This window comes from Balaenoptera borealis (assembly GCF_965194805.1).
Source record: "Balaenoptera borealis genome assembly, chromosome: 2".
Lineage (NCBI taxonomy): Eukaryota > Metazoa > Chordata > Mammalia > Artiodactyla > Balaenopteridae > Balaenoptera > Balaenoptera borealis.
Window position 1 is genome coordinate 26,218,799 of NC_138867.1, and position 22,050 is coordinate 26,240,848.

The following is a 22,050-nucleotide window of genomic DNA, read 5'->3' on the forward strand; positions in this document are numbered from 1 at the left end:
GGAAAGATTTCCACGCACTAGGAGCCCCTTCGCGGGCAGAGACTGCGGGTGGCGGAGGGGGGAAGCTTCGGAGCCACGGAGGAGAGCGCAGCCACAGGGGTGCGGAGGGCAAAGCGGAGAGATTCCCGCACTTCCCGCACGGAGGCTCGGCGCTGACCAGCACTCACCAGCCCGAGAGGCTTGTCTGCTCAGCCGCCGGGGCGGGCGGGGCTGGGAGCTGAGGCTCGGGCTTCGGTCGCAGGGAGAGGACTGGGGCTGGCTGCGTGAACACAGCCTGAAGGGGTTAGTGCACCACAGCTAGCCGGGAGGGAGTCCGGGAAAAAGTCTGCAGCTGCCGAAGAGGCAAGAGACTTTTTCTTCCCTGTTTCCTGGTGCGCGAGGAGAGGGGATTCAGAGCGCCGCCTAAACGAACTTCAGAGACGGGCGCGAGCCGCAGCCAACAGCGCGGATCCCATAGCAACAGGGGCGCAGAGGGAAAAACGGAGAGACTCCCGCACAGAGGCTCGGCGCCGAGCAGCGCTCACCAGCCCGAGAGGCTTGTCTGCTCCCACGCTGGGGTGGGCGGTGCTGGGAGCGGAGGCTCGGGCTTCGGTCGGATCGCAGGGAGAGGACTGGGGTTGGCGGCGTGAACACAGCCTGAAGGGGTTAGCGCACCACAGCTGGCTGGGAGGGAGACCGGGAAAAAGTCTGCAGCTGCCGAAGAGGCAAGAGACTTTTTCTTGCCTCTTTGTTTCGCGGCGCGCAAGGAGAGGGGATTCAGAGCGCCGCCTAAACGAACTCCAGAAACTGGCACGAGCCGCGGCTATCAGCGTGGACCCCAGAGACGGGCGTGAGACGCTGGGGCTGCTGCTGCCGCCTCCAAGAAGCCTGTGTGCGAGCACAGGTCACTCTCCACACCGCCCCTCCCGGGAGCCCGTGCAGCCCGCCACTGCCAGCGTCCCGTGATCCAGGGACAACATCCCCCGGGAGAACGCACTGCGCGCCTCAGGCTGCTGCAACGTCACGCCGGCCTCTGACGCCGCAGGCTCGCCCCGCCTCCTCTGTACCCCTCCCTCCCCGCGGCCTGGGTGAGCCAGAGTCCCCGAAGCAGCTGCTCCTTTAACCCCGTCCTGTCTGGGCGGGGAACAGACGCCCTCAGGCGACCTACACGCAGAGGCGGGTCCAAATCCAAAGCTGATCCCCAGGAGCTGTGCGAACAGAGAAGAGGAGGGGAAATCTGTCCCAGCAGCCTCAGAAGAAGCGGATTAAAACTCCACAAACAACTTGATGTGCCTGCATCTGTTGAATACCTGAATAGACAACGAATCATCCCAAATTCAGGAGGTGGACTTTGGGAGCAGGATATATTAATTTTTCCCCTTTTCCTTTTTTTTTTTGTGAGTGTATATGTATATGCTTCTGGGGTAGATTTTGTCTGTATAGCTTTGCTTTACAATAGCTTTATTTTACTTCACTATATTATAGCTTCTTTCTTTCTTTTCTTTCTTTCTTTCTTTCTTTCCTTCCTTCCTTCCTTCCTTCCTCCTTCCTTCCTTCCTTCCTTCCTTTCTTTCTTTCTTTCTATTTTTTCTCCCTTTTACTCTGAGCCGTGTGGACGAAAGGCTCTTGGTGCTTCAGCCAGGCATCAGGTCCGTACCTCGGAGGTGGGAGAGCCAACTTCAGGACACTGGTCCACAAGAGACCTCCCAGCTCCACGTAATACCAAACGGCAAAAATCTCTCAGAGATCTCCATCTCAACATCAAGACCCAGCATCACTCAATGACCAGCAAGCTACAGTGCTGAACACCCTATGCCAAACAACTAGCAAGACAGGAACACAGCCTCATCCATTAGCAGAGAGGCTGCCTAAAATCATAATAAGGCCACAGACACCCCAAAATACACCACCAGACGTGGACGTGCCCACCAGAAAGACAAGATCCAGCCTCATCCACCAGAGCTCAGGCACTAGTTCCCTCCACCAGGAAGCCTACACAACCCACTGAACCAACCTTAGCCACTGGGGACAGATACCAAAAACAACGGGAACTACAAACCTGCAACCTGTGATAAGGAGACCCCAAACACAGTAAGATAAGCAAAATGAGACGACAGAAAAACACACAGCAGATGAAGGAGCAGGGTCAAAACACACTAGACTTAACAAATGAAGAGGAAATAGGTAGTCTACCTGAAAAAGAATTCAGAATAATGATAGTAAGGATGATCCAAAATCTTGGAAATAGAATAGACAAAATGCAAGAAGCATTTAACAAGGACGTAGAAGAACTAAAGAGGAATCAAGCAATGATGAAAAACACAATAAATGAAATTAAAAATACTCTAGATGGGATCAATAGCAGAATAACTGAGGCAGAAGAAAGAATAAGTGACCTGGAAGATAAAATGGTGGAAATAACTACTGCAGAGCAGGATAAAGAAAAAAGAATGAAAAGAACTGAGGACAGTCTCAGAGACCTCTGGGACAGCATTAAACGCACCAACATTCGAATTATAGGGGTCCCAGAAGAAGAAGAGAAAAAGAAAGGGACTGAGAAAATATTTGAAGAGATTATAGTTGAAAACTTCCCTAATATGGGAAAGGAAATAGTTAATCAAGTCCTGGAAGCACAGAGAGTCCCATACAGGATAAACCCAAGGAGAAACACGCCAAGACACATATTAATCAAACTGTCAAAAATTAAATATAAGGAAAACATATTAAAGGCAGCAAGGGAAAAAAAACAAATAACACACAAGGGAATCCCCATAAGGTTAACATCTGATCTTTCAGCAGAAACTCTGCAAGCCAGAAGGGAGTGGCAGGATATACTTAAAGTGATGAAGGAGAAGAACCTACAACCAAGATTACTCTACCCAGCAAGGATCTCATTCAAATGTGATGGAGAAATTAAAACCTTTACAGACAAGCAAAAGCTGAGAGAGTTCAGCACTACCAAACCAGCTTTACAACAAATGCTAAAGGAACTTCTCTAGGCAAGAAACACAAGAGAAGGAAAACACCTACAATAACAAACCCAAAACATTTAAGAAAATGGGAATAGGAACATACATATCGATAATTACCTTGAATGTAAATGGATTAAATGCTCCCACCAAAAGACACAGGCTGGCTGAATGGATACAAAAACAAGACCCATATATATGCTGTCTACAAGAGACCCACTTCAGACCTAGAGACACATACAGACTGAAAGTGAGGGGATGGAAAAAGATATTCCATGCAAATGGAAATCAAAAGAAAGCTGGAGTAGCAATTCTCATATCAGACAAAATAGACTTTAAAATAAAGACTATTACAAGAGACAAAGAAGGACACTATATAATGATCAAGGGATCGATCCAAGAGGAAGGTATAACAATTGTAAATATTTATGCACCCAACATAGGAGCACCTCAATACATAAGGCAAGTACTAACAGCCATAAAAGGGGAAATCGACAGCAACACAATCATAGTAGGGGACTTTAACACCCCACTTTCACCAATGGACAGATCATCCAAAATGAAAATAAATAAGGAAACACAAGCTTTAAATGATACATTAAACAAGATGGACTTAATTGATATTTATAGGACATTCCACCCCAAAACAACAGAATACACATTTTTCTCAAGTGCTCATGGAACATTCTCCAGGATAGATCATATCTTGGGTCACAAATCAAACCTTGGTAAATTTAAGAAAATTGAAATCGTATCAAGTATCTTTTCCGACCACAACGCTATGAGACTAGATATCAATTACAGGAAAAGATCTGTAAAATATACAAACACATGGAGGCTACACAATACATTACTTAATAATGAAGTGATTACTGAGGAAATCAAAGGGGAAATCAAAAAATACCTAGAAATAAATGACAATGGAGATACGACGACCCAAAACCTATGGGACGCAGCAAAAGCAGTGCTAAGAGGGAAGTTTATAGCAATACAAGCCTACCTCAAGAAACAGGAAACATCTCGAATAAACAACCTAACCTTGCACCTAAAGCAATTAGAGAAAGAAGAACAAAAAAACCCCAAAGCCAGCAGAAGGAAAGAAATTATAAAGATCAGGTCAGAAATAAATGAAAAAGAAATGAAGGAAACAATAGCAAAAATCAATAAAACTAAAAGCTGGTTCTTTGAGAAGATAAACAAAATTGATAAACCATTAGCCAGACTCATCAAGAGAAAAAGGGAGAAGACTCAGATCAATAGAATTAGAAATGAAAAAGGAGAAATAACCACTGACACTGCAGAAATACAAAAGATCATGAGAGATTACTACAAGCAACTCTATGCCAATAAAATGGACAACCTGGAAGAAATGGACAGATTCTTAGAAATGCACAAACTGCCGAGACTGAACCAGGAAGAAATAGAAAATATGAACAGACCAATCACAAGCACTGAAATTGAAACTGTGATTAAAAACCTTCCAACAAACAAAAGCCCAGGACCAGATGGCTTCACAGGTGAATTCTATCAAACATTTAGAGAAGAGCTAACACCTATCCTTCTCAAACTCTTCCAAAATATTGCAGAGGGAGGAACACTCCCAAACTCATTCTACGAGGCCACCATCACCCTGATACCAAAACCAGACAAAGATGTCACAAAGAAAGAAAACTACAGGCCAATATCACTGATGAACATAGATGCAAAAATCCTCAACAAAATACTCGCAAACAGAATCCAACAGCACATTAAAAGGATCATACACCATGATCAAGTGGGGTTTATCCCAGGAATGCAAGGATTCTTCAATATACGCAAATCAATCAATGTGATACACCACATTAACAAATTGAAGGAGAAAAACCATATGATCATCTCAATAGATGCAGAGAAAGCTTTCGACAAAATTCAACACCCATTTATGATAAAAGCCCTGCAGAAAGTAGGCATAGAGGGAACTTTCCTCAACATAATAAAGACCATATATGACAAACCCACAGCCAACATTGTCCTCAATGGTGAAAAACTGAAACCATTTCCACTAAGATCAGGAACAAGACAAGGTTGCCCACTCTCACCACTATTATTCAACATAGTTTTGGAAGTGTTAGCCACAGCAATCAGAGAAGAGAAAGAAATAAAAGGAATCCAAATCGGAAAAGAAGAAGTAAAGCTGTCACTATTTGCAGATGACATGATACTATACATAGAGAATCCTAAAGAGGCTACCAGAAAACTCCTAGAGCTAATCAATGAATTTGGTAAAGTAGCAGGATACAAAATTAATGCACAGAAATCGCTTGCATTTCTATACACTAATGACGAAAAATCTGAAAGTGAAATTAAGAAAACACTCCCGTTTACCATTGCAACAAAAAGAATAAGATATCTAGGAATAAACCTACCTAAGGAGACAAAAGACCTGTATGCAGAAAATTATAAGACACTGATGAAAGAAATTAAAGATGATACAAATAGATGGAGAGATATACCATGTTCCTGGATTGGAAGAATCAACATTGTGAAAATGACTCTACTACCCAAAGCAATCTACAGATTCAATGCAATTCCTATCAAACTACCACTGGCATTTTTCACAGAACTAGAACGAAAAATTTCACAATTTGTATGGAAACACAAAAGACCCCGAATAGCCAAAGCAATCTTGAGAACGAAAAATGGAGCTGGGGGAATCAGGCTCCCTGACTTCAGACTATACTACAAAGCTTCAGTAATCAAGACAGTTTGGTACTGGCACAAAAACAGAAATATAGACCAATGGAACAGGATAGAAAGCCCAGAGATAAACCCACACACATATGGTCACCTTATCTTTGATAAAGGAGGCAAGCATATACAGTGGAGAAAAGACAGCCTCTTCAATAAGTGGTGCTGGGAAAATTGGACAGGTACATGTAAAAGTATGAAATTAGAACACTCCCTGACACCATGCACAAAAATAAACTCCAAATGGATTAAAGACCTAAGTGTAAGGCCAGACACTATCAATCTCTTAGAGGAAAACATAGGCAGAACACTCTATGACATACATCACAGCAAGATTCTTTTTGACCCAGCTCCCAGAGAAATGGAAATAAGAACACAAATAAACAAATGGGACCTAATGAAACTTAAAAGCTTTTGCACAGCAAAGGAAACCATAAACAAGACCAAAAGACAACCCTTAGAATGGGAGAAAATATTTGCAAATGAAGCAACTGACAAAGGATTAATCTCCAAGATTTACAAGCAGCTCATGCAGCTCAATAACAAAAAAACGAACAACCCAATCCAAAAATGGGCAGAAGACCTAAATAGACATTTCTCCAAAGAAGATATACAGATGGCCTACAGACACATGAAAGAATGCTCAACATCATTAATCATTAGAGAAATGCAAATCAAAACTACAATGAGATATCATCTCACACCGGTCAGAATGGCCATCATCAAAAAATCTAGAAACAATAAATGCTGGAGAGGATGTGGAGGAAAGGGAACACTCTTGCACTGTTGGTGGGAATGTAAATTGATACAGCCACTATGGAGAACAGTATGGAGGTTCCTTAAAAAACTACAAATAGAACTACCATACGACCCAGCAATCCCACTACTGGGCATATACCCTGAGAAAACCATAGGTCAAAAAGTGTCATGTACCACAATGTTCATTGCAGCTCTATTTACAATAGCCAGGACCTGGAAGCAACCTAAGTGTCCATCGACAGATGAATGGATAAAGAAGATGTGGCACATATATACAATGGAATATTACTCAGCCATAAAAAGAAATGAAATGGAGGTATTTGTAATGAGGTGGATGGAGTTAGAGTCTGTCATACAGAGTGAAGTAAGTCAGAAAAAGAAAAACAAATACAGTATGCTAACACATATATACGGAATCTAAGGAAAAAAAAAAAAAGGCCATGAAGAACCTAGTGGCAAGACGGGAATAAAGACACAGACCTACTAGAGAATGGACTTGAGGATAGGGGGAGGGGGTGGGGTGAGATGTGACAGGGTAAGAGAGTGTCATGGACATATATACACTACCAAATGTAAAATAGATAGCTAGTGGGAAGCAGCCGCATAGCACAGGGAGATCAGCTCGGTGCTTTGTGACCACCTAGAGGGGTGGGATGGGGAGGGTGGGAGGGAGGGAGATGCAAGAGGGAAGAGAAATGGGAACATATTGTATATGTATAACTGATTCACTTTGTTATAAAGCAGAAGCTAACACACTATTGTAAGGCAATTATACTTCAATAAAGATGTTTAAAAAAAAAAAAAAAAAAAAAAAAAACAGTATATTAGTATGTAGAACCCATACGGATAACACCAACTGAAAAGGAAAGTATGCTTCTGATTAGGTTAATTTTTGGTTGGTAAATATCTAAATAAATGTTAAATATAAAAATATATTTTATAACTTATTATCAATATGCATATATAAATGATTTCTTAAAAATCAGTACTCGTCTATGTAATTTCTTAATTTGTCTACAGTAAAACAAGTATTCAGATATGTTCCTACTACTTGTGTCTGATAATAAGATAAATGATGTTACTTATGTTCAGTGATATAGTATAATTTTTGAAATAAGTATACCACAATAAAAATATTCCTAATAATTTGGAAATTATACAGATATTCCTAATAGGTTGCAGGACCTGCAAAATCATGATATACGTAGCAACTAGCAGTTACATAAAATTTTATTTTATTTAAAAATTCTGACTGTTTGAAGATTATGGCAGTCTTACTATGAGTATATAGAGTAGTATCAGGCAGAAAATATCTAATACCATTTTGAGATATATTTAACAGACTAGAAATTAAAGGGCTAGGTATTAATACTCCATCCATCCATATCCAGTATTAGGCAGTCATTGTCTGAATTATATTTCAAATGCTCAAACTGCCAAGCATCCAGGAATGAGATAAAAGTATAATCCAACTTAGTTATTATCTGGAAAGTTGAAAGGAATTCGATTTGGTGACAGGATCGGAGTAGAATACTACGCAATGGTAGGAACCAAAATTAGTTTCTCAAAAGCAATGACATTTAGCAAAAATATGTGGAGAATAAGTTGAAACTTGGTAGAACAGAAAGATATTTAAAATATAGGAGATATAATGTAGGAATAGGTTGGTAATTCCTGTTTTAAAATGGTCTTAAATAAATTTAGAAAGCTTATTTCTGGATTTTCTTCTTTCACTGGCCATAAACTAGAACTTGTTTTATTTTTGTCCTGTGCTATATTAGTCCCAGTTTGTTATGTAATGAAATAGTCTCATGCTTATTCATGGCTTTTAATATGTATTGCTGTTAATGCTTAGTCTTTCTATTAGCAAAATGCTTAAAGTTAACACTTTGTTATATTCAAATTCATAGAATGAATTAAGGATTAATTGTGTAACTATAAAAAGATATTTTTTCTAATGCCGTTGGATTTTTCCTTACCATACTTTTCAGTGTTCAATCATTTAACCATATGAAGATTAAAAACAAAAAAGCTTTTCGAACTATTTCAAGCATTGCCTGTAATTACATGATATTTAAATGATTTTATCCAAGTTTAACAATATATATTCAACAACAACTGAGTTATGTAAACGTTTTAGTATTGTCAAGCTTTGATACCTCAAACTCATAAAGCACATTACTTAGCTTGATCTTTCCATTAGGCAAAAGTACTTAGGATGTAACCTTTTGAATCATTTCTACTCCTTCCTATCATACATAAATTCTAACTAAGGGGAAATCATTTGTTGTTTTTGAGTCTCTGGATTTTGCACCTTATATTGTATAACCTATATTACCATGCCATTAAAAATAATGTTGGTAGCAGAAGAATATAAACATCAATAAATATATTCTTACAAACTTTTAAATCCAAACGTAAGTGACATATGGTGAGAAACATCTGTGTTTGTAAGAGGGTGAGCTTGTTTTTGCTGGACTGTGATTTGCTAAATCATTTCTGGTTGGCTTCTAAGAAGTCATCAAAAGGTCCTGAATCTTACAACTCATAGATTCAATGATTTTTCAAAGGGTTGTGGGTTTTAGTTTTTATAGATCTTGACATTTTGCTAATGCATAAGCACTTTGGAAAATAGAGTTATGTCAATTGCACAAATTTACCCTCCAAAATTACCACAGTTACCTTTAACATAATATTTAAACTTAAAAAATGAGGCAATATATTGATATTACCATTCATTAAAATATTGAACCCAAGGTCAACTCCCTGTACTGAAATTCCAAAACTCCACATCTATATACGTTTGAAGCCAAAGCACACTTTGTAGGAAAATTTGACATGAACATGATAAAACTGTAATATTTATTTTACTTAGTGTGAATATTCACATATTTTACTAGAGCAATTGTTTTTGATTTGAGTATGCTTCCACAGATTTCCTTGTAAATGCTGCTTATTATAGAGAATACACAATCTTCCAAAGTCTAAAAAGTTCTGAAGCCCAAAACATATTTGTCTGTAAGGATCAGGTAAGATATTCTGTTCATATATAAAAATAAAATATTACATTTACATAGCAAATAGACTTTATATATTGTGCTAGTTACTGTAATGCATGCTTCTATAGCAAATAACTTCTCAATATCAGCAGTTTATAAACAAGAACTTTATCTCTGTCAACATAACATTTCAAGGCTGCTGTAACTAAGCAGTCACCTTTCTGTCATATTAGGCTTCTGGAGTCCAGGTTTCTTGCTGTGGATGGGTCAACCCTTAGTTCTTTTGATTACCAGCTGGTGCAGTGGAGTAAAGTGTATGGAGTAGGAACACTGCTTTCCTAAAGCTTTCTCCTAGAAATCATGCTCATCAATGTGTCTTGTCTTTTAAGGCTGAGAAGTAACTGCAGGACCACACTATACGCTAGAGGGATGGGAATACAGTCTGTGATTGGACAGCCTCTTTTAAGAGACATGTCTCTATTGTAAAAGAGTGAGCACAGATTTTTGGTGGATAGAAAAAAGTCTCTTCCACAGGTTCTGTTAAATTACACATTCAACTACTTAATTTTTTCTATTTTCTATTTTAATTCACATCTAAATTGTGTTCCACAAGCTATGAAATTTAAGAATATTCTTTGTTGTGGTTGTATTGTTGGTTGTTTAAAAAAATGAGAAAAGTAGCATTTTTCTTCCCATCTCAAAGAGATAACAATGACAAGTAATGTTTCTCCTTGCTCTCTCTCTTTCTCTCTCTCAGTCTCTCTCTCCCCTCTAATCGAAGGTCCTTTGGCTGCATTTGTAAATCTATCTCTACAGGATCCCAGGAAACCTCTCTTTTGGATGCCACAGTTGCAGATTTTACAAGGTCCCTTAGGAAAGCAGTATGCACTTAGAATTGAACATTGCATATGGATACATCAATAGCATGCTTTTGTCAAAACGGACAAAGTTCCAGTTATAAGATAAATAAGTATGAGGGATGTAATGTACAATATGATGACTATTAACACTGCTCTATGATATATAAGAAAGTTGTTAAGAGAGTAGATCCTGAGAGTTCTCATCACAAGGAGAATTTTTTTTTCTTTTCCTTTCTTGTATCTATATGAGATGATGGATGTTAACTAAACCTATTGTAATCATTTCACAATATATGTAAATCAAACCCTCATGCTGTACACCATAAATTTATATGGTGATATATGTTGCTTATTTCTCAATAACACTGGAAAAAAAAGAACTGGGTAAAATTTTTCTTAAATATCATGTTTGCTAAGATATTAATATCACTAATAGTATAAATTGTCTTTTTAAAGCTGGCTTTTTTTTTCTAATTTTTATTTCCCAGTAGTTTGGGATTTGTATTTCTTATTTTCTTCTTCATTTTTATGTTATTTCTTGTTGTCAAGGAATACAATCATCATCTGCACTCCTTGATGGAAAATAAACAAACTATGTACATTTACCTTTACTACCTCTCCCTCCTCTGGCCAGAATCTAAACAGCAGCAAGCAAGCAAGGGATGCCATGAGCAGGAAGAAAGAGGAGAGCAGAGGAATCCAGCTCATCCCATCATAGCAGGCTTCCAGCCTGAAGCAGGTCCAAGCTGTTCAGAAGGAGAACAGTTAATGATAAATCAAGTTCAGAGTTTTGAATAATATCTTGGTTTGAACATTCTAATTACTGAATTGGGACGGCTTTATGATTTAAAGTTGCTGGAAGTTTTCTGACTTCTAGTTATGAAAATGTCAGCCACCAAATCACTTACAAAAAACTTGAAAATCAGACATATATAAATTCATTGAAGGCCTACTAAGGCAGGACTAAATTGAGGAGACAAGATTTTAGAGAAGTGAGAAATATGAGTGAACGGAACATTATGCAATTCTTTCCCTATGAAGCACTGGGGAGACAGTGCAGCTGTGAAGAATACAGCAGACAAGAGATTGAGAAGCTGAGCAGATTCCCAGAGTTATTTTGTGTATTGCAGATTTAATATTAGTCTTCGAGGTCCACTAAGGAGACATGGTCTGGTAAACACCTCAGACTTAAAGCTGGTACACCTAAATATTAAAACTTATAGTAAAGAAAAGAAACAAAAAATTCTTAGACTTGAATTAGCTCAATATCTCATTGGAATAATTTATCCTACCTACCATCAAGAATCAAATGTAACCAACTCTGGAAAAAGATTACATAGCCTCAAGTTACGTTTAAAACTTTACCTATAATATATGTCTTTCAGTCAAAAACTAAGCATAGTATCAAGCAATAACAAATGAGTGAAAACCAAATGAAACAGTAGATAATATAAACAAACTCATAGTATTCCAAAATTTAAGAATTGACGTATATGGTTTTGGAAGAAAAAAACAACTGTGATTGTATATTTAAGAAAATGATAATGGTCATTTCTATAATGTTTGTAATATCCCTAAATCTGGATACAACTCAAGTGTCTGTTAAGAAAAGAGTATATATATTATTTGTGATATTTTCATAAAATTGAACATTGCATAGCAATGAAAACAAATATCTTGATTCTCTATGAAGCAACATGATAAAAACTTGCGCATATAAAATCTAGTGAAAAAAATCATTCACAAAAGAGTACCTAAAGTGTGTTTCCATTTACATAACATTTTTTAAAAGATAAAACAAATCCATAGTCTTAGAGATTAATATAGTAATTGCAGTGAGTGAAATGGTCTCTCTCTTTCTCTCTCTCTCTCTATATATATATATATCTCCACTACCTAATGCTTGCAATCTATGAATGCAACTTTAATGTGAAAAATGATCTTTAAAATGTAGTTAAATTAAGATCTCAAGATGAGATCATCCTCAATGATCCATATGGGTCCTAAATCCAAAGACAAGCATCCATATAAGAGGCACACTGAGAAGAAACACAGAGGAAAAAGACATGTGAAGAGGAAGGCAGAGATTGGAGTTAGCAGCCGCAAGTAAAGGAATGCCAGGGGCCACCAAGCTGGAAGAGGCAAGGAATAATCTCTCCTAGACTTCTGAGGGATTACAGCCCTGAGAACATCTTAATTTCAGACTTCTGACTTCAAAATGTCTTCCATTTATGATAACTCATTGTACATGTATGAGTGATAAATTTTTTATTTCTATATTTTTTAAAGATTATTACAAAACAACACAAATTTCTTTGGTAATAGAGGGCAAGGGAATTGGATTAGATGAGAGAAGCTCATTATTCCCTTTAACATTTATCTGCAGTTTAAACAAAATTGGCTATAGCATACAGGACTATATTACAGACAGTTTTAAAATTAATATAGTCCTATACATGGAGTAAGTTAAAATTATAGTAATGGAGAACAGATGAAATATGTTTTTCTTTTTTCTGACACCTAATATTTTTAATATACTTCAGTCTCCAGAATCAGTTTGTAATAACTATTTTCAGCAAGGTTTCCATATAAAATGATGAGGGGAAAATGGACTCAATCAATTCAATTCCTCAGTAAAAATCTCCAAGCTCATTTTAATCCAAACTGAGGTATCTAGCTGTGATCATTTAATAGATTATGGTACTATCTTCTGATTATGTTAATATAAATTTTATTTGAAATGTCAGGGCCAGAACTGAACTTTTACATAAAGGACTCATGCTTAAATACTTCTAAGGAATACAGTCAATCCTAGTGTGGTATAGGAATCCCTCTGGATATCAATACAAACAAGAATAAACAGTTCTGACTTTGTAGTATAATGTTTTCTTTTTAAGAATATAGAAACTATTGTTGATAAGAATATGAATAGGCATTTTAGGTGGCAGAAAACCCAAAAGGCAATAAACATACGCAAATATGTACCAATTACCAGAAAAATACACATAAAAACAATGAGATTTCCCTTTACACCACGTAGACTAAAAAAAAATTAGAAAACTGAATGAGGTCAGTTGGTGAGGAATGGGGTTTGGGTTATCTAGTATCCTTCATGGATTGCTGGTTGAGGCTAGACTGATGTGTAGCCATTTTCATTTGTAATCTGGCACTGCTTAGGTAAATTAAATATCTGTATAAACCATAATCAGGATATTCCATGACTAGCTATATATCCCAGAGAAATTTTCACACTGGTCTGGAAGGTGAAATGTATGTTGCCATTACTGTCATGTGTGTATACTATTGTGTTGATGAAGAGTTAGTGTATCTGCGAAAAAGAAGAAAATTACCAGGTAAGATATGGTAGATGTATGTCATCTATGTAAGTGCTATGCAGTAATTAGAAGCAATGGGCTAAATGTACAATAGCAACATGAATTCTTTAAAAATCGTAATGCTTATTGAAAAGAAAGTAAGAAACAGAATAAAATATGTAACAGAAACCGTTTCTGCAAAGTTAAGGATACACATACACGAAAAAGCAAAAAACAATGTCAAGAAAAATACAGGCAAAAAGATGAACATTAAACACATCAAAATAATTGCCCATGGGGAGGAGTTAATGAGGTAATAAATGAGGACAAAGGGACTTCCCTGGTGGTCCAGTGGGTAAGACTCCATGCTTCCAATGCAGGGGACCCAGGTTCGATCCCTGGCTGGGGAACTAGATCCTGCATGCATGCCGCAACTAAGAAGCTCGCATGCCTCAACTAAAGATCCCGCATACCGCAACTAAGACCTGGTGCAGCCAAAATAAATAAATAAATAAATAAATATTTTTTTAAAATGAGGACAAAGAGGATAAATAAAAAGCAGAGAGACAGATCAGAGAAGGGTCCTGTAGGACCATAGATAATACTGTGCCCAGAGCTATAAAGTATGACTATGTCCATCAGCACTCCACATCTAAGGTAAAAGAAAGGTTTAACTGACCAGCAAGTAAGAAAATCCTTAAGTATCCTTCAGAATTGGGTGATGAAGACTGATAAGTCAGGAAATATCTGGGAATAGATGACCACCACCTCAGAGGGGAAAAAAAAAAAAAGAATAGACTACATGTAGAATATTCTTGAATTTGAGGTCATATGGAACCCCCATATGAGGGGTTTGATATTCCAAAGCATCTTTAACTTTGTTTCTCCAATATGTGTTATGAAATTCTGTACTTCTTTTGCATTATTTGATTCTTATGAATAGCATTTGACAAATTGTAAAGCAATGGTGATGGTGATGATGATGATGATAACTTTTACTTTTATATGAATCATGAATATATATTCATTTTTCTTCTGCAATCTAAGGAAAAATTCTCTAATATGCATTTTTTAGAGATCTGAAGGTATTTTTAGAACAGGAAATATTTTTGTTTTATGGAAAGAGAAACTATTTTATTGAAGGACTTTTCTCCTCACCATCTGTCCTTCTACAACACATAGGACTTCAAGCTCCTCAAGAACACAGATCTTTTCCCATTCATAGTAGTAGTTTTGATTCCTGTTATTGTAGTAGTTGATATTATAGGCTATAAATATTTTTTTATTTATTAAGTAAATTATTTAATTCAGAAAATATTAGTAGATATGGGGTTAGATATTTGAATTAGAATTGATAGTATGTCTTACAATGTACATTTGCTCTATAAACAAGCAATTCCACTGCTAGGTATACACCCAAGAGAAATGAAAATGTATGTCCACAGAAAAACATGTACACAAATGTTTATAGAAGCATTATTCATAATAGACAAATAATAGAGACAATGCAGATGTCCATCAACTAACGAATGGATAAACAATAGGTGGTATAACTATACAATGGAATATTTTTTTTGTAAATTTATTTATTTTATTTTTGGCTGCTTTGGGTCTTCGTCACTGTTCATGGGCTTTCTCTAGTTGCAGTGAGCAGGGGCTACTCTTTGCGGTGTGCAGGCTTCTCATTGTGGTGGCTTCTCTTGTTATGGAGCATGGGCTCTAGGTGCACGGGCTTCAGTAGTTGTGGTGCATGGGCTTAGTTGCTCCATGGCATGTGGCATCTTCCCGGACCAGGGCTCGAACCCGTGTCCCCTGCACTGGCAGGCAGATTCTTAACAACTGTGCCACCAGGGAAGCCCAACAATGGAATATTATTAAGCCACAATAGAAAATATAGTATTGATATTGATAAGATAAAGATGAATCTTGATAACACTGTGTCAAGCAAAAGAAGCCAGACACAAGATATCATATATTGTATAATACCATTTACATGAAATGTCCAGAATAGACAAATCTGTAGAGACAGAAAGTAGGTTAATGTTTGTCAGGGGCTTGAGGGGACAGGAGGCAGATATTGGGAGTGACTTACAATGGGTGGGACCTTATAACGGTTCATATCTAGTCTTTCTGTGGTAAGGAAAATATCTTGGAATTAGACAATGGTGATGGCTGTATAACCCTGTGAGTATACTAGAAAACACTAAATTGCTCACTTTAAAAGATGGACTTTATGGTATATGAATTATATCTCAATAAAGCTGTTTTTTAATAATTAATTTTATGTGTACTATTGAAATTCCCTTGAAAAAAATTATCTTATTTCTTTCCTATTCCACCAATTAGTACATAATATTTTTGCATATAACAAATTATGTGTTTAAAAATATGTGAATAAAAGATCTCTAACAGAGGCTTTTTTATGAAAGGCCTTTTTCTAGGACCTTTGTGTATATTATTCAGTGCAGGTTAGGATTTTTATACTTGTGTAAACCCCTGATGTTTCTTCTTCCCCTTTGAGTCTTCATGATCATTACTGATCTTCATCGTCATAGATCCAAAGTGTTGAGCGATTGCAAAGTTTTTTTTATTGAAGTATAGTTGTTTTACAATGTTGTGTTAATTTCTTCTGTACAACAAAGTGACTCAGTTATACACATGCATACATTCTTTTCTATATTCTTTTCCATTATAGTTTATCCCAGGAGATTGGATATAGTTCCCTGTGCTATACAGTAGGACCTTGCTGTTTATCCATTCTAAATGTAATAGTTTTCATCTTCTAACCCCAAACTCCCAGTCCACCCCTCCCCCACTCCCCTCCCCCTTGGCAACAACAAGTCTGTTCTCTATGTCTGTGAGTCTGTTTCTGTTTTGTAGATAAGTTCATTTGTGCCTTGTTTTAGACTTCACATATAAGTGATATCATATGGTATTTTTCTTTCTGACTTATTTCACTTAGTATGATAATCTCTAGTTGAATCCATGTTGCTGCAAATGGCATTATTTCATTCTTTTTATGGCTGAGTAGTCCATTGCATGTATGTACCTATCTTCTTTATCCATTCATCTATCAATGGCCATTTAGGTTGTTTCCATGTCTTGGCTATTGTGAAGAGTGCTGCTATGAACATAGGGTTGCATGTATCTTTTTGAGTTGTAGTTTTGTCCTGATATATGTCCAGGAGTGAGATTGCTGGATCATATGAGTCACTGCAAATTTTTATGGAAGTTTGCTGTACTCTACATAGGAATTATCTGATTTGTTCCTGAGAAACTCTATATGATGTAGGTTGTCTTATTATATGAACACTTTAGATCAGAAAACTGAAGCTTTTAGTGTTTAAGTAAGTCATCCAAGATCAGTTAGATAGTAGAGAAGCCAACACTGAAATCTAGGTGAATGTGATACCAGAACAAGAACTCTGAAAACTTCTCCTATGTTGTCTACAAAGTAAATTAACATAGAAATTGTTAAGACATATAGACACACACACGGACATCTGTGTAGTCTATGAATTTTACAATATTTAATTTAAAAGTTTATCTTTTTATTTAAATGCATTTTTATTCTTCAGAAACAATATTCGCTATCTTGCTAGGTTATCTTTTGCTCATTGATTATTCAATATACTTTCAGAAACCATTATCAGTAAAAAATGCTATTCTTTTTACAAATATTGGATTCCTAAACAGCATGTCTTCAATAATTAAACCAATTTAAAACTACCAGTCCAATGTGAGTTAAAATCATCAGAGGCAAGTGTCTCTGAGTTACAGAAATAAGTGACGGCTATTCTTTCTGGTTTTAATCAGCAGTGTCAATGACAGTGCTAAAAATGCAACTGCTAATTCAGTAAAAAGTTATCACTAGATACCTTGCAGGCAGCAAAGAAGAGCAAAAGCAATTAAAGATTGCTAAAAATAGTTTTCAGGAGATTTCTCTAATTCATTTCAGGAGAAAAAGGAATGCACTTAACATTGGTTTTTGTCTTATTTTAGAAACAATTTATTATAGAGAGCAGAGTTTAAAAAAAAAGTCAAGAAGTATTTGATCTCCTCATGAATAACAAGTCAATTTTTCCTAGGTTCTTTTGGAATGTGGAATAATTTTCTTGTTCAAGACAATATCCAGTAAGGATTTATTTCTAAAATATGTAATACATACATATGAGTCCCCAAAGTACTGAAGTTTGGTGATTTTCCTGGCAGCCAAAAAAGAAAGCAGTCTTATCTCAACTCAAAAGAATTTTGCTCAAATATACAGCAAGCCGGGCAACTTGGAGAGCTGCTGTGGCTCAGATTTAAAACAAAAGTAGATTTTATACCTATGGGACTCAGTTACCATAATATCACATGTGCATGACTAAGCATTTTTGGCTTCCCATTAAAAAAATCATATATATAGTTAGATTTCATTTCATTGATCAATCCTGTTTCTATATTATTGCAAAGTGGTTATTGGCATGTCTGTACATACCTATGTAGATATCTTTCTAATTATTTCCACAGATCAAACTCCTAAAACAGAGTAGAACTGTAGAACTGTTGGATCAAATAACATAAAATATTTTAAGGCTTTTAACAAAAATTGCTAAGTTGTCTTAAAACATCAATACTATTTTGCATTCTGTTCTGCACTGTATTGGAATTCCTGTTCCATCACAATATTGCTAAAATTTGGTGTTAATATTAGCTAATTTGATAATGGGCAAATATCCTCTATGAGCATCTTCATAGCTATTCATTTGGATTCTACAGGACTACGCCCTTTGTTTATATTTATTGAACTTCTGTAGTTTCTCCTTTGTGTACGTGAATTGCTTCTACAATTTCATTAATAGGTTGATATTTCATTGTTTCTTTTTGTTTGTTTTTGGCAGCATGCTATAATTGAAGTGCATATGCTTTGGTATTAGAGAGTTATCAGTTCAAATCCCAGCTCAGTTAGTTAATACGTAGTTTTGAATATGATAACACATGCCATTTCCATAATAATACAATAGGATTGATAGGTACAAAATAAGAATACTAACAATAATCACTAAGACATTATATCCAGGTAGTTATGGATGTCTCTTACAGTATAAAGGCAAACTGCACGTGCAAATATGTTTGCCTCAATTAATAAACAAGGAAACTTATTTATCTGTTTATATTTAGCATTGAAAGATGGGAAGTGTTTTGGAATGTATTAGGATAGAGATGTATAGTCTATAACAATATTGAATCACTATGCTGTACACCGGAAACTAGTATAATATTGTAAATCAACTTTACTTCAATAACATCAACCTAAAAAAATAATGAAGTGTCTTAAATGACTCTTCTCACCCGCAAATTCCCTTAAAATGAAGTGAAGCATCTAAAGATAGAGGAATTAGAATCAAATATGACAGAACAGTTCCAAAGATTCTTTGTAAAACTGGGCATAAGAAATGTCCAGAGGGGCATTAGAGATGTGTGGCTGAGAGTGTGGCAAATACCTTTTCTAGGATTCAAAGAAACTTGGGATCAATCAGAAATTCTAACCATTGCATAAATATCATTCTCATAATGGGTTGTGGCAGTCAAATAATCCATTCAGTGTGTTGTAGAAAGTAGATAGGGATAAATAGCTATGAAATAAAACTGCAGTTCACAGAGTACAGTTTTGACCCTTTGGAGATCCTCATAACTAACCACAGAAGTGGGCAGAGACCTGCTCTTATGCTGAAGGGACTACTGGGCTAGCAGACATTTAGGTTACAAAGATTTTTTTTTTTAAGGAAATTTTGTATGCAATGTTACTTCTCCTTTCCTTTATATGTTGCTATACTTTCCACATTCAAGGCTAATAAAAATATTCTGTTATATTTATTTTCAAAATAACTAGTTTTATTCACCTATGTTAAATATTTGATTTATCTGGGATTTATTTTATTATAAGGAGGGTGGAAAATAAACTATAGTTGAATAGCCAGGTGGAAGATGAATTTAGAAAGAACTCTTCAAGAAAGTTTCCTACTTGGAAGTGGCATCTAATGTCAGCAGGAGATGAATCAACATAAAAAGAGGATGATTAGCAATGGGATCAAGCAAATATGGCCTTGTCCTGGGTGGCTGGTGATACCTTGGAGAGATAGGGGAGTGTCATATCAAGAAGGCTGTTCACAGTAGCTTCCTGTTTCTGACCTTGCTTAAGTTCATTTTAGCCAAGACAACGTGCTCTGTTCATCCAGGCAGTGAAACCGCACCTATAATTAAGGTATCAAGCAGAGCAGTTAGGACAAGCTGATATTTCTCTGTCAAATGTTTTCCTCTCATAGTCTTTCCCATCTTAGCCAATGATACTTTATCTTTGATTCCTTTTGTTTTTTTTCATGTTCTGCATTTAACCCATCAGCAATTACTGTTGGATGTATCTTCAAAATATACCAAAGCTTGACCACTTCTCACCACCTCCATAGTTACCACCTTGTCCAGGCTACTGTAATAATCTTCAGTCCCATCTTCCTCTTAGGCCTTTACCCCATTCTCTTCTACTCAACACAATTAGAGCGATATTTTCAAAATGTAAGACACAGAAGTACACTCCCCAGCTCCAACCCCCTAATGACTTCCTGTCTCATAGAGATTTAAATCTAAATTTTTAAAACAACCTGGGATTCCCTCTAGGCTCTGACCCACAGTAGCCTCAGGTTTCATCTTCAATTCTTGTACCACTATTTTCTCTCTTGCTCACTAGAAGCCAGTTGTGCTGGGCACCTTGTTTTTCCCAACATCACCAGGTATGTTCCAACATAATGGACTTCAGTCTTATGAGCTCACATGCTTAGAAAGGTCTTTCCTCAGAGACCTACTTAACTTGACCACTCTCTAAGATTCTGTACAAATTTTACTTTCTCAGTGAAGCCATCTCTTTTATACTACTTAAAACTGAATGCCATCTTTTATACTATAGACTCCTCAGTCCTCACACCTGCTTCATTTTGTTTCATAATCATTTTAACTAAGACATTTCTGTTTGAATTGTCTGTCTGGTTCTCAAGGAATATAAGTTGTATGAGGGAAAACATATTTTTTCTATTTTTTTGTTCTGTGCTATATTTCTGTTGCCTAGAATAATATTTGACATTAAATTGAGCTCAACAAGTATTTGTCAAATAAAAAATAATAATAACAGCTAACATTTTCGTAGTTTTTAATATATGCTAGGTCCTGTTGTAAGTACTTCACGTATATTAGTTTATTTAAAATTAATGATATATTGAACCAGTGAATCAATGAATAAATATTTTGCGCATTTTAAGCTTTAATCAAATTATAAGGTCTGGGTAACTGAAGTCATCTATTATCCTTCATGTTATAAATATAAATGGGATTTCGTTTCATGAACGTACAAATGTATCACTTTAATCATTAGTCCTGACACAAGTACTTTGTTACAACAATTGGTAGGTATGTTTTATTTCAGTATAAAAATGTATTTCAGTATGAATATAAATGAATGGAATGAGTAATATTGCAACACATTTTCTTCTCCTTTGATAACAAAGATAGATAACAGGATTAAACATAGTTTTCATTCTTGTTACATGTTCATCATTATGCTTACCAGAAACACATAAAAATGAAGCAGTTGCTCTCTGAACCATTGATGGTCACCTTGGCAGAGGGAAGAGGGAATTGGAGAGGGATGTAATCCATCTTAAAGCTTATGGCAGAACATGCCACAGACTATTAACATTTACTAGTCATTGCCAGAGTAAGTAATGTGGCCATATCTGACCTCAGGTTGTTGGGGAAGTGTCATCCTGTCATGTGCCCAAAGGGGGAAGAATTAGACCACTAGTGGGTCAGTGCTAATGCTAACTACAAAGTATATTTTCAAAATTGAATAGACTAACCTATTTATATTTTAAAAAATGAATTCAGAACCATGTCATTATTTTTACATTAACTTTTTTCTGATTAGTAACATTTATTGTGAAATGAGATTTTATCACATGTTACTACATCAATTAAATGTATCAGTTGTTTCTAAATAAGAGTTGGGAAGAAGAAGACCACTGCATCAATAGTATAATATGTTTTAAAGAGTATACCTTATCGTTTTTAAGGTAATAAGAAATAAGTACAAGGACTGGAAGGATTTGTTTAAGACAAGCTGTTAATATATTAGCTGGATAAATGACAGATATGAAATATTACATATAAATTAGAACATACACAAAACGTAGTTAATTATGTCATATTTATTGAATTTTGGTATCATATTTTACAGTATTAGTTGATAGAGTTTGGGGAGTAACCACTATTAACTAGTTTTGCTTAAACATTTTAAAATATTATACTTGGTTTTAAGTTTTATATAATATCCAAAATAATAATGATTGTTTTGAGGGGATAGGTTTTCTGAATTATAATTATGAGGAAGGCAACAGAAGTTATTATGTTTTTT